The sequence below is a fragment of the Thermobia domestica genome, chromosome 12, assembly GCF_964235325.1.
Source record: "Thermobia domestica chromosome 12, izTheDome1.hap1.1, whole genome shotgun sequence".
In the NCBI taxonomy this organism is placed as follows: domain Eukaryota; kingdom Metazoa; phylum Arthropoda; class Insecta; order Zygentoma; family Lepismatidae; genus Thermobia; species Thermobia domestica.
This window is the reverse complement of record NC_137465.1, coordinates 87,150,750-87,165,098: the sequence shown is the minus strand read 5'-3', so window position 1 is coordinate 87,165,098 and position 14,349 is coordinate 87,150,750.

Below are 14,349 nucleotides of genomic sequence, written 5' to 3'. Positions count from 1 at the left end.
ATGTTTATATTGAAAGAGCTCAGTCTCTTCTCGTTCCCCTTCATGAAAATTCTGTCTCGTCTTGTCTCGTCTAACAACTGACCTTCGCCTTATCTCTATTCGCATTCAACTCACGGTGTGAGGGCCAATTGAACACAGACATCCACAAAAAGAGACAGAACTTTCTTGGTCACCTTCTGATTATTATTATTATTATTATTATTATTATTATTATTATTATTATTATTATTATTATTATTAATAATAATAATAATAATAATAATAATAATAATAATAATAATAATAATAATAATAATAATAATAATAATATTGCTGCGGCAGTGATTGGACTTTCTCGGCACCAAATTACTCGCTGATTTTATATAACGTTGCAAATATCTTCTAGATAAATTAATCAAGAAAAAATTAAAAGGTAATTCCTTACAGAATTATATTTCAATGCAATTAGTTCCTTATGATTCTGTCAGACAGCAACGCTGTTTTTAAATAGAAAAATCGGAATGTTAACGTGATGAAATTTTTGTTTATTACACAGCAAAAAATATTAAAATAAGTTCTATACACATTCCTTACTAGAAAATCATGTTGTCTTCAGAACTTCAAATTTTATTTTGAATTTCGAAGTTAATTGCCTAAATTTTAACCTTGCAAATTTGGATGTGGAGGAAAATAAAGAAGATTAGCAGGGTAGAGAGAAAAACTAATTAGGAAATGCTGAAAAAATACAAGAGACGAGAGCAATATTGGACGATATAAGGCAGCGAAAAAATAGACGGAACACAAGTTTGGATCTTGCTAAGGGATTGCATTCTGAGAGATGTAGAAAAGAGGTGATATCAGGAGAGCGAGAGTGTGTAAGAAGCTTGCAATTGATAGATTGTAATAAGAAGGGTGGTACATTATGTTGGGTTGCGAGGAAGATATTAGCGGGAAATCGCAAAAATGGAAACTTCTTACGTAGTTTACGGAAACTGGCCTGTCATTAATGGCAGAACACTGAGGAGGAGGAGGAGGAGGATAATTATACTGCAAATAAAAAAGCCTAAACAATGGTTTACGCATACGAATTGGCCAGCATTTTTTTTCTGGTGGCAGCATTGTAAAGTTCTAGTTCTCTCAAACTGTCAGGTCAGGTAGATTGTAAGGTCAGGTCACTCGGGTCGGTTGTCGGGTTAGGTCACCTCGGGTCGGGCTCATTGGGGTCACTTCGGGTAGGGTCATTCGGGTCAGCTCGGGTCGGGCCAATCGGACCACTCGAGTCGGGTTGTCGAGTCGAGTCAGTCGGGTCGGGTTATTCGGGTCGGGTCGGTCTTCAACACATATAATTTCCACGAAACTTACAATATATCACGGTTTATGCCTCATTGGACTTCCAATAAAACATTTTCAATCATGTGTACACCATGTTGCCATTTTTGTATGAGGGAATTTCTAGAGGGATTTTGTGGGAATTTGATGGAGTGTAGCTTCCTGTGTGTATGTGTGTGTGATACATTACAGGATACAACATGCCGAGGAGGTGTGTAAATCAACCGGACAATTTCTGTTATGTATGTGGGGAGCTGACATTTAAATTGCAACGTCGATATTTTACTCCACTTGTGAGGAAGTGATATCAGTTATAATTTGGTTACTGTGTAGGAGACCAAAATAAGAATTTCGCTCCTCACTACATTTGTTGTACTTGCGTGAAACGTCTGACTGGGTGGGCAAATGGTGAACGAAACATGAACTTCGCAGTACCGATGATCTGGAGGGAACCAAAATATCATTTTTCAGACTGCTACTTTTGTATGACACAGATAAAAGAAATAACCAGTAAATCTAACCACACAGAACAGAACCCTAATTTGCCATCAGCAATTAGGCCAGTTCCACACAGTGCAGAATTACCTATACCAGTACCTCCTCCTCATCTTACGGTAAAAGAAGATTACGTACTTGAGGCAACTACTGAAGTACCAAATGAAGAAGATGATCCTACTTATGTAGGAAGCACATCTACATTGGATACCCATCTGATAACTAAATGATCTCGTACGGGATTTAAAACTCTCCCAGATACAGACAGAACTTCTTGCTTTTAGACTTAAAGGCTGGAATCTGCTCCATCGTGACACTAAAGTGTGTACTTTTCGAAACCTTCCTACACAGTTTCAAAACTATTATTCTCAAGAAAATGATTTAGTGTATTGTAATAATGTCTGTGCTGTGATGGATACACTTGGACATGCACATATAAGTACAGAGTGGAGATTGTTTATTGACTCTTCCAAAACTAGTTTTAAGCCTGTCCTTTTGTACAATAGCAACAAATTTCTTCAGTGCCTTTGGCTTATGCAACTAATATGAAGGAAACGTATGAAAACATCGAAATACTGTTAGAAAGAATTCAGTATGAGAAATACAAGTTGACCGTTTGCTAGGATTTGCAGCTTGGTTATACGAAATATTGTTGTTTCCTCTACGAATGGGACAGCAGGAACAAAGCGGAACATTACATCAAGAAGGAATGGCCAACACATGTATCAAACTCCTGGACAGAAGATTGCTGTTTATTCATCACTGGTGAGCCTTGATAAGATAATTCTACTTCCTCTTCACATAAAGTTGGGGCTCTTCAAAAACTTTTTAAGATAATAAGCAAAAGTAATGCAGGATTTTGTTACCTCAAGGAAACATTTCCTCGGGTTAATGACGCTAGGGATTTTTGTAGCCCCCCAAATAACATGTTTGATTCGTGACCAAAAATTTGAGGATCTCTTAACTCTGGCTGAGAAAGCAGCTTTGTGTTCGTTTAAATGTTTAACAGAAAAATTTTAGGAAACAAGAAAGCCCCAAATTACCGTGAAATTGTGAGTGATTTCCTGCAATCATTCAAAGAAATGGGTTGCAACATATCCCTTAAAGTTCACTTTCTAGACTTCCACCTGCATTTCTTTCCTGAAAACGTTGGTGCTGTCAGTGATGAGTACGGGGAACGTTTTCATCAGGACATTTCCTCCATGGAGAAGAGATACCATTGACAGTGGAGTTCAAAAATGCTAGCTGATTACTGTTGGACACTTAAAAGAGATGTTCCAGAAGCCAAACACAGAAGAAAGTCGACAACTAAAACATTTTAGTTGAGGTAAGTAAGTGTTCATTTATTAAGAAGATACCACTCAATTCTTTTGTATTATTTATTATGTAGATATAAAATGGTGGCACGGTGTATACATAATTGAAAATATGGTATATCTCAAATCCAATAAAATATAAACCGTGCTTATATTGTAATTTTCGTGGAAGTTATATGTGATTTTATCTGCACTAATCAATATTGTAAAATGAACAGTACACATAGCTTATTTTTTATATAAATATGATTATTTCTATAGAAAGAATAATGCTATTCTTATGAAACTTAGAGGGCTTACTAAGTATAAATCAAGCTAATATCAAATATATTTTGTGCGTTTATATACCTAAGGTACTCGAGCTACAGATATGAAAATGGTAAAAAAAAATAAAAAAAGTAAGAAAAATTTGAGGGGAAACTTCCCAAAAGCCCCTCTGTCACGGGCAAACTGAGGGTGATGGAGTAAAACTGATTGCAGATTCGAATTCTACGTGAAAGGTTCTATTAAAATCAGGTATTTTTTTCCGTGTGCCAGAGAAAAAGAATTTTTTCGACGACTAGTGTAATAGGTACCATTTTAAATCTCAGCAACCGTTATTCAAACCGGTTAACGTTGATCGCAGATATTAAAAATACTCACATCCGTATATTATTTAATACAAACGAAAATTTTACCTGCACATTTCTGCACAAACGATGTATAAACAATAGCGACAATTTGTGGTTCAATCGAATATGGTGGGGCTAGCACTTAGACAGCTCCCCTTTCTTTTCGTTCTGTCGACGCACCTGATATCGTAGAAACAAAACTTTTGCCTGCGCATTACTGTACAAACGATGAAGAAACGATTGAGATAATTTTCTTTTGAATCAGACGTGGGGAGGTGCTACCAATTAGGCAGCCTATACTTTGTTATCATTTTGGCGCGCCCCTAATTGTGTACAAACGAAAATTTCGCCTGCAAATTTCTGTACAAAACCGTAACAAACAAGTGCGACAGTTTGTGGTTGAATTCGACATGGTGGGAGGACTATCAATTAGAGAGTCCCCAGTTTGTTGTCGTTTTGGCAGCGCTCCATTTATGTGCAAACGAAAATTTCGCCTGCACATTTATGTACAAAGACGTACAAACACGTGGGACAGTTTGTGGTTGAATTGAACATGGTGGGAAGGCTACCATTTAGACAGCCCCCCCATTGTTTTCGTTCTGGTGGCGCCCCTAACCGTGAACAAACGAAAATTTCACCTTCACATTATTGTACAATCCGCGGCAAAAAAAACCTGCAACATGAGGATGTAAGTTTATTATGAAACTATGCCTAACAGCACAGGGAATGAACATAACGTCTAAGTGGAAGGAATCACGCCAGGATAAACCTCGACCTCCTCCCGTGCACACTTATTTTGGAGCAAAAGACTTCGTCATTTCACAATAAACTTATATGCTCATGTTGCAGGTTTTTTGCCGCGGATTGTACAAGCGACGTACGAACGATTACGACAATTTGTGATTGACTTGGACATGGTGGGGTGCTACCACTTATACAGTCTCCACTTTGTTTTCGTTCTGGCGGCATTCCTAATTGTGTACAAACAAAAATTTGGCCTGCACATTTCTGTACAAACGATGTACAAACGATTGCGACAATTTGTGATTGAATTGGACATGTTGTGGGGCTACCATTTAGACAGCCCCCACATTGTTTTCGTTCTGACGGCGCCCCTAATTATGTACAAACGAAAATTTCGCCTACACATTTTTGTACAAACGATTGCGTCAATTTGTGATTGAATTTGACATGGAGGGGGCTACCATTTAGACAGCCCCCCACTTTGTTTTTGTTCTGTCGGCACCCCTAATTGTGTACAAACGAAAATTTGGCCTGCACATTTCAGTACAAACGATGTACAAACGATTGCGAAAATTTGTGATTGAATTGGACATGGTGGGGGACTACCATTTAGACAGCCCCCACATTTTTTCGTTCTGGCGGCGCCCCTAATTGTGTACAAACGAAAATTTCGCCTTCAGATTTTTGCACAAACGGTTGCGACAATTTGTGATTGAATTCTACATGGTGGGGATCTACTATTTAGACAGCCCCCACATTGTTTTCGTTCTAGAGCCGCCCCTAAATGTGTACAAACAAAGATTTCGCCTGCACATTTCTGTACAAACGATTGTGACGATTTGTGATTGAATTGGTCATGGTGCGGGATACCATTTAGACAGCCCCCACTTTGTTTTCGTTCTGGCGGCGCCCCTAATTATGTACAAACGAAAATTTCGCCTGCATGTTTCTGTACAAACGATTGAGACCATTTCCGATTGAGTCTGCAAAGGTACTCAATAGACGTCTGCTTTTCACCTCTAGTGTAATGAAATTCTTCCATGAGAAAATCTGTAATCAGCACTGTCAGTAGCTACGTCCTAGACTAATATACATTTACAAGTACAGCTTTATTTTCGTATTTATTTCAACAGTTAACCAATTTAAAACCGTATTTCAATTCAGAGTACTTTTCATATTTCTATCGTAAACAAAAATATGTAGTCAACTTCTTAAATACTTCGCTCCGCAGAAACCCGTTCAGCGCGTGCAACAAACAAAAACAACATGTTTGGCGTCTCACAAATGACAAGGAGAAAAAAAAAAGCAAAAGCAGCACAGCAGTGCCTTATCGCAGTCAGAGCTGACAACATAGTTTCGGTCGTCACTTACGCCAATAGGCCTACAAGTGGTGTTCAGGAGTTATACAGTTACATCATACGTTGTGCCACAGTAGCGCTACAGGCGGAATGTGCACAAACTTAAATTGAATATGTTCCTTACAAGTATCTATCAGTCACTGTCGCACCCTCTTTACATTCTACACATCCTTTTTTCTCCCACTTTTTGACCTTGACAAACAGAAGTACAACGCTTTCCGAGTTCACAACCATAAACTGCTTGTGTACAGAATACGTTTTCAGTTCTTCGAATGACTGTGCGCCCCAAGAACAAGGGTGGTGATCGGAGAGCCGTATACGGCAGCCAGAAACACTCGGTTGCAATAATAAATGTAAAATACAAATATAGAGCCTCGACAATGCCGTGAGAATGTATATATATAAAATATAGGAGACAAGGAAAAGGAAGAATTGTTCCGACTATACAATGAAATATATGAAACAGGAGAATGGCCAAAAGACTTTCTGAAAACGATCATGATACCGATGGCTAAGAAATCGAACCCAAAGAGATGTGAGGATTATAGAATTATTAGTCTCATATCTCATGCAGCTAAAATTCTGCTCAGAATACTGAACAGAAGGTTATATGAAAGAACAAATAAAGAAGTTGAGGAGGAGCAGTTCGGGTTCAGAAGAGGCCAGGGCACAAGAGATGCAATTGGATTATTAAGGGCGATCGGTGAAAGATTTATAGAAAGAGGGAAAGAGGTGTATGTTATATTTATTGATCTAGAAAAGGCTTTTGACCGCGTGAATTGGAAATTGTTGTTGGGAGTTCTAACGAAGATTGGGTTGGAATGGAAAGAGAGAAGACTCATAAGAAACTTATACATGAACCAACAAGTAAGTGTTAGGATAGGGGAAGAACTGACGGAAGAGAGTGCAATTGGACGGGGAGTTCGACAAGGATGCTGCCTCTCGCCAACACTATTTAATGTCTATCTAGAAGAGATAGTGAAAAAGAGTTTACATGATGATGATGGCATTTCGGTAGGAGGTAGAACGATTAGATGCATAAGATTTGCAGACGACATGGCGCTTGTTGCAGAATTTGAAAAGAAAATCAATAAAATGTTAGAAAAAATGAGAAAGGGCTTTGAAGAATATGAGATAAAAATAAATGTTAGAAAGACAAAAGCCACGGTGATTGGAACGAAGGGGTCGGTGTCAAATATAAAAGTAGGAGGGGAGAAAATAGAACAAGTGAATAGTTCTCGATATCTGGGATGTATTCTTAGTAATACATTAAGTGCGAACGTGAAATAAAAGCAAGAATAGGAATGGCGAAAGAAGCCTTTAGGAGGAAGAAAAGTTTGTTTTGTGGGACCTTGAATAAAGAGTTGAGAAAAAGACTCATAAAATGCTTCGTGTGGAGTGTTGTACTGTATGGGGCAGAAACGTGGACATTACGTAAAGGTGATGAAAATCGACTGGAAGCCTTCGAAATGTGGGTGTGGAGAAGAATGGAAAGAATTAGTTGGGTCGAGCGGAAAACGAATGAGAGAGTGTTAGAAATGGTGGGTGAGAAAAGAACACTTTTAGATATTATTAGAAAGTGGATGAGAAACTGGTTGGGACATTGCCTAAGAAGAGATTGTATCATGAGGGACGTCCTAGAGGGTATGGTGGCGGGAAAGAGAGGGAGGGGGCGAAGGAGACTACAATTAATGGATGATATAAAAACAGAAAGATCATACGCGAAGACGAAGAAGTTAGCGGAGGACCGTGGAGCAGGGAAGCTTCTCAGCTGCGGCAAGTGACCTGCCAAAATACCTATGATGATATATATATATATATATATATATATTCTATTTTCTCTTTGAATTTAGAAACTAAAACTTTTGTGACATTTCTTGTCAGTATTACCAACATAATTTCGCATTAGGCAAATCTTTAAAGGCGAATCTTGAATTCAAGATTCGCCTACACTTTCTCTTGAGTTAATATCTCTAAATTCCATTGCCTGAGGTTATTAGACGAATCTTGAATAGTCGAAAGTTGAAGTCACCAACCGAAACCATGCTTCAAACCATACTTGTAAATTTTTTCAGTCTTTTATCATAATATTTTTGGTTTACGGTCCAAAGTCCTATCAAATAATTATGATGTAATCACAATCACTAAACTTGTAATAATGGGGACGCGGCAGAAGTCCTAAACGGCAGAAGTCCTAAAAGGCACAAGACCTAAACGGCATTAGACCTAAAATGCACAAGTCCTAAAAATTATTTCGCGGCACAAGTCCTAAATGGCAGAAGTCCTAAACGGCAAAAGTCCTAAAAATCATTTAGCGGTACAAGTCCTAAACGGCAGAAGTCCTAAAAGGCAGAAGTCCTAAAAATCTCTTGTGGCGCTACCATCGCGTCCGCAAGAAGAATACTGTCAATCAGTTAGTCAAAGTTTTAGATATACTGTTTCAATTTACTGAACTTTAGTTCTTACAAGTTATTTGTATAAATACATATTCTATCATTCTGAAGTAATAAATAATTAAATAAATGAAGCCTATTGTCCTTTCTTGCTCATTCCATGATATATTTCTATGTTGACAAAATTTTAACTTCCTACCAAATGTGATTCCCAGATCTTTCATAATGTCTGTTTTTCTCTATTTCCACACCATTGACCTCATATTAGTAACATAATATTGTGTATTAGTTATGTACGTCATAAATTTTGTTTTCCTTCTGTTGTTTTGAAGTAAATTATTTTTACATATATATTTCTTGTACAGAAGTGTTTCTGTAGCAAATATTTGTCATATTCGTAATTAACTACTCTTACTCGTTATCATTATTAATAATAATTTTAGTGCTAATAAGATAGTTCTTACCGTTGGAATTAAATACGTTCATATTGGTATTGGGCAACTACTTACTACTGAAATGCTTTATCGAATATTTAAATATGTAGTTTGTAGCAGGGTGGCCATAGAATTTAATGGCTTATAGCCCATAGTGCGTCACTGAAATTTTAGAGGATCTTTGAAAAGCAACTTAATTGAAATTAATGAGAAAGATATATTTAAAATAAATTTATTTAATACAAGAACATTACGTTTAATCAATTCCGCAACCATTGTTGAGGAAGGGATGTATTAAAGAACGAACCATTGAAATACTGCAGAAGCAATAGCTGAGTTTTTTATAAGTATATATATATATATATATATATATATATATATATATATATATATATATATATATATATATAAATGAAAGTATACTAGAATGTAACTAACTAGACTAGAAATGAAAGAATGTAACTATATATATATATATATATATATATATATATATATATATATATATATATATATATATATATATATATATATATAAATGAAAGTAACTATATTTGTAACTTAACAACACTTAAACTACCAGACTGATCTCGACAAAAACTTTCAACATAGATGAGGTTCGGGCCTGAAATGGTTTTATCATTTCACTTTGAAGGTGCAACTTGGAGGAAGAAAGTGCGGATATATATTAAAAATTATCGATCTTAGTGTCGAACCCATAGTTTTCGGGGTTGCTGAGATGAAAACTGACATTTCCGATGAAGCATAAATTCTAATTCAGCACTGCAACTTGGGGGATTGGAGAGGAAGATGTATAAAATGATCGAAAATGATCGCTATAAGTGTCGAATCCATAGTTTTTGCGGTCGCTGAGGTGAACAGTTACACTTTCGATACCGTTTACATTCAAATTTACTCCCGCAAATTTAGGAAGGTACATAAAAATGATGTAAAATAATTGATATTATTGTGAATCCATAGTTTTTGGGGTCGCTGACGTGAACACTGACACTTTCGATACCGTTTAAAAAAATTAAATTTATCCCCGCAAATTGAGGGAGGGGGAGGTATATTAAAATGATGCAAAATAATCGATATCAGTGCGAATCCATAGTTCTCAGGGCCACTGAGATGAACAGTAACATTTCCGATGCAGTTTACATCCACATTCAGGCCCGCAACTTGGGTAGGAAGAGATATATGAAAATGGCTGGAAATGGCCGATATTAGTGTCAAATCAATAGTTTTCGTGGTCGCTGAGACGAGGAGTGACATTTCTGATGCAGTTTAAATCCAAATTCATCTCCGCAACTTGGAAGCGGAGAGATATATAAAAATGATCGAAAATGACCGATAATAGTGTCGAATCCATAGTTTTTAGAGTCGCTGAAATCAACAGTAACACTTCCGATGCAGTTTAAATCCAAATGCATCCCCGCAACTTGGAGGCGGATATATATCAATGATTCAAAAAATATAAATGATTCCATATATATAAAATGGTCGGGTATATAAAATGGTCGAAATGGTCGATATCATTATCGAATCCGTACTTTTCTGGGTGGCTGAGATGAACAGTGACACTTTCGATGCCGTTTAAATCCAAATTCAGCCCCCATTATTACTCCTAAAGGAAGAGGATGACATATAATAGTAAGTGAAAATGACTGATACTAGTGTCAAACTCATAGTTTTGGGGTCCCTAAGTTCACTGGTGACAGTTTTGATGCTCCTTATACCGAAAATGAAACTATTCTCCCGGTGTGAAGAACGGGTATTCTGCTAGTCTTTAAGAATAACGAACGGAAGTTTCACATGTTAAATTCTTTAATATATTTGTCGCTGCTCAAATTTACGCACTTATGTGATGTATGTGTGTATATGTAAAGAAAATCCTCTCTCTTTTTGAGTTCTTCGAAAAATATACAAATAATAAAGAGGCATTTATATCAGAATACTAAAAAGTAAAATTAAAAGATGTTGCTTTAACTACTTTTCCTGCTAGCGAAATACGTTGTATGTATAGATGCTGCAGACACGTTACAGCAAATAAGATTAGCATCAGGCGAATAATTAGTTTTTAAATTACATTATTCGGTTTTTGCCAATATTTCCGAACAAAATATTTTTTTCTAATGGGTTCAAAATTTACAAAAATTTAAACAGGACAAGGAAGATACGTGTCCCCATCCTGTTATTTTAACACTGCCCTGCCATAAAACGGTCTCACTTCGATTATATTTCAGTATTTTTTGTAGCCATAACTCCATTCTGTCACGGTGCTAACTTTAAAGGAATGGTGTATATATATATATATATATATATATATATATATATATATATATATATATATATATATATATATATATATATATTATCATAAAATTTCCCTATTCTAATGCAAGAAACATAAGTACTCAATGATCTTAACTGTAAAGTAGTAAATATAAAATAGTTTTCATTTTAAAGGCATAATGTGTGAAACATTCGAAAATTTCAATTTTCCCCAATCTTTTCGTTTGTTTCAGGTTCGGGAAAATGGTAAAAAACTGTTTTTTACCCAAAATTTCCGTTTTTTTCCTAGACCTTTGGAACACTAGTCGCACATATTGTGAACATTCATCAGACACGAAGACACATGATTCATCACTAAAACTCCTATTCTCCAATCATCAGCAGTCCAATGTTCTTTGCCTCGTTCCCATTCGAGGCTCTTCTTTGCAATGATTGGAGTAATTTTTGCTTTCTTTCTTGGCCTGAGTGCTTTTATTCCCTTAATACAAAGAACCCTTCGAACATTTTCAGGCGAAATGTCTACACCATACTCAGCCATTTTTATGCTTAAATCTCTAGAAGTTGCGTTTCTGTTTCCCAGAGCCAATCTTTTTTAGTTTTTTGATACCTCTTAGCGATAGCTTTGGATCTCATCCACACTTCCAAAGCCTATGTTGCTGACACATTTGCTTCTTGCTCGTCGCAACGGAGATTTTCTCACAGATTTTTGCCCTACCCCAACTCTAATAGCAATTTGTCGTGTATATCTTCCTTTCACCAGAAGTGTTTTGACAACTTCCACTTTACGGGAAGAAAGGTCTCTGGCTTTTCAAATTATGCTGCGATTACAGGACTTCATAGAATAAAAGATTAATACACAAAACACGTCAAGATCACTTCAAACTGACCCTTACGAACTGTTGAACGCTTTGAATGTCGTAACCGCTTACGACACAATACTTCAGATTGTAACTTGTTGTCTAAGCTGAAATACCACTTTCAGAACTCTCTCCCCTCTACTAATGCCATCTGCTGTTCAACAGTGATATCACCACTTCAAGTCTCAGTAAACAAATGAAGAATCCTATATTGGTAGTTTAAACAATTAAATTACATGTTCAACAACTCCGAAATTAGGACTCCAACATCAATTTCGCATTTTTCGAGAGTGAGTCTAATAATTTGAACACGTCTGTACAACTGTCTTACGTGTTTCATTGAGTTTTCAGTATTTTAAACAGGTTACTTATAAAGTGAAGAATTACAGATAACATTTTAGGTGCATGACATCATCATCATCATCATAGGTATTCTGCCATTATTGGCAGGTCAGTTGCTACAACTGAGAAACTTCCATGCTCCACGGCCTTCTGCTAACCTCTTTCTCTTCACATACGATTATTTTTCTGTTTTGATATCGTCCATCAATTGTAGTCTTCGCCCCTCCCTCTGTCAAAGATGTGTGACAGTTGTGGAAAAGAATAATCATCCTTCTATTAGGCTGCGCCTATGATTCTGTCTCTTGATTTTAGTTCATTTTGTAATAATTTTCAAGGCCTTATCCTCTTGGATTTTGTCTTGCATTCATAATCATCTGTTTAGTAATTCTAACGAAGTCTGTAAGAAGAATAACCATATCTTCAAGTTTCATCATAAATTTTAGATGTTATTCTACTTGTTCTTTTCGGAAAAATGACTAGGATACAGTTCTGTCATTAGCAGTGTTATTCGCATCACTTTAGTGCAAATGAATGTAACTTTTTAACACCTGCAGGGAAATGGAAAATCGATTGATTCAGTTGCAGGAAAGCCGTCTGACATTGTGACTTAAACGAACATAAAACATACCTAATGCGGCCTAATATCAAGTGATTTCACATCAAAATTTTATTCAATTTTCCAAAAGTTCATTTCCAACATGCTAAGGCTCTCAGTACGCAAAATGTATCACAGTTTACAGTCTCAAGAGACGTTAGGCCACATATTAAGTAAGGAATGCAAGAGAACGCGTAAGGAATACCTTAAGAAAGAGTCTTACTCCTGTACATCACAACTTCTTTTTCGGCATCACCTTATCAGCTTATTTGTCTTCTATACATAAATCTATACTATATGCGATAACACTTCTATTCTCATATTTAAATTGCCAATGTACAAGCTTGTAAATAGCACCAATTCAAAATATCTATATAACACTATCAAATACTTGTATGTTTTTTATAGAGTTCCAACCAAATCAAAAGGTCAGATAATCGGGGATAAGGGCAGACTTATGCACCCTCTTGGATTATTTGTTTAATGTATGGCCAAACATATCTTGGGGATGTGAAATGTGATACTTTTTACTTACTGCTAACCTTAGCATGTTGGGCATGAATTACTGGAAAACTGAGAAAAATTTTGTTTTGAAATGACTTTATATTAGACCGAATTAAGTTTGATTTATGTTTGTTTCAGTTACAATATCAAACGACTTTCTTGCAACTGAGTCAATCAATTTTCCATTTCTCTGCAGATATTTAAAGAAATCACATTCATTTTTACTAAAATAGATGTGAATAATACTGCTAATAGCAAAACTGTATCTACTCATTTTTCCGAGAAGAATAAGTAGAATAACATTTAAAATTTATGATGAAATCTAAAAAAAAAATAGTTATTCTTCTTACAGAATCTCTTACAATTAAGAAGAAAAACATTCCTAGGAGAAATCTCTCCCTGTACAGAATTCGAACCTTCAAAGATTAAGCAGAACGGGAATTCCCGTTCTGCCTAAGGATAAGAATATTTATAATATTTTTTACAAAGTGCTAGAGGGCCCTTAGGCAGGACAGAAAGACACCGAGCTCATAAGGAAAAGACCTCTCGCTTTCCTCTTCGGAGAAATTGGCAGAAGAGTAACATAAGAATATAATGCATATTATGAGGAGATTCCAAATTGTAAATAGCTTTCCAAAGTAAATAGCTTTTATGTAGAATACGGTTCAATAGATGCTCTGCTTCTGTGATGTGTACATTCGATGTTCTTTGGAAATGAAAGGAAAAAATAGAAAACATAGAAACATCAATTTAAACACAGAAGCATTATTTACTTGTTAGGAAACTATTCATACTGTACGAATACATTTCACATTGAAAGCAACGAGAGTAAATTATTCATTTTATTAAATGATTTCTCATAACAAGGTAAAAGGACTGTCTAATATTTCACGGCTTTTGTGAACCATTACTAGGTTAACAGAGTAGCGAAGGGGTTTAAGGCCAGGGGTGGACTGGCCATAATCAAGTACCGGCCCGATGGCCGCTGCGCCCTCCTCACATCAGTGCCTTTGCGCCTTCCGTGGGAGGGGCTAAGACCCGTCTTAGCCTCGGGAAGGCGCACAGTTTCCTCTCTGAACACAATTTTAAAAAAGCTA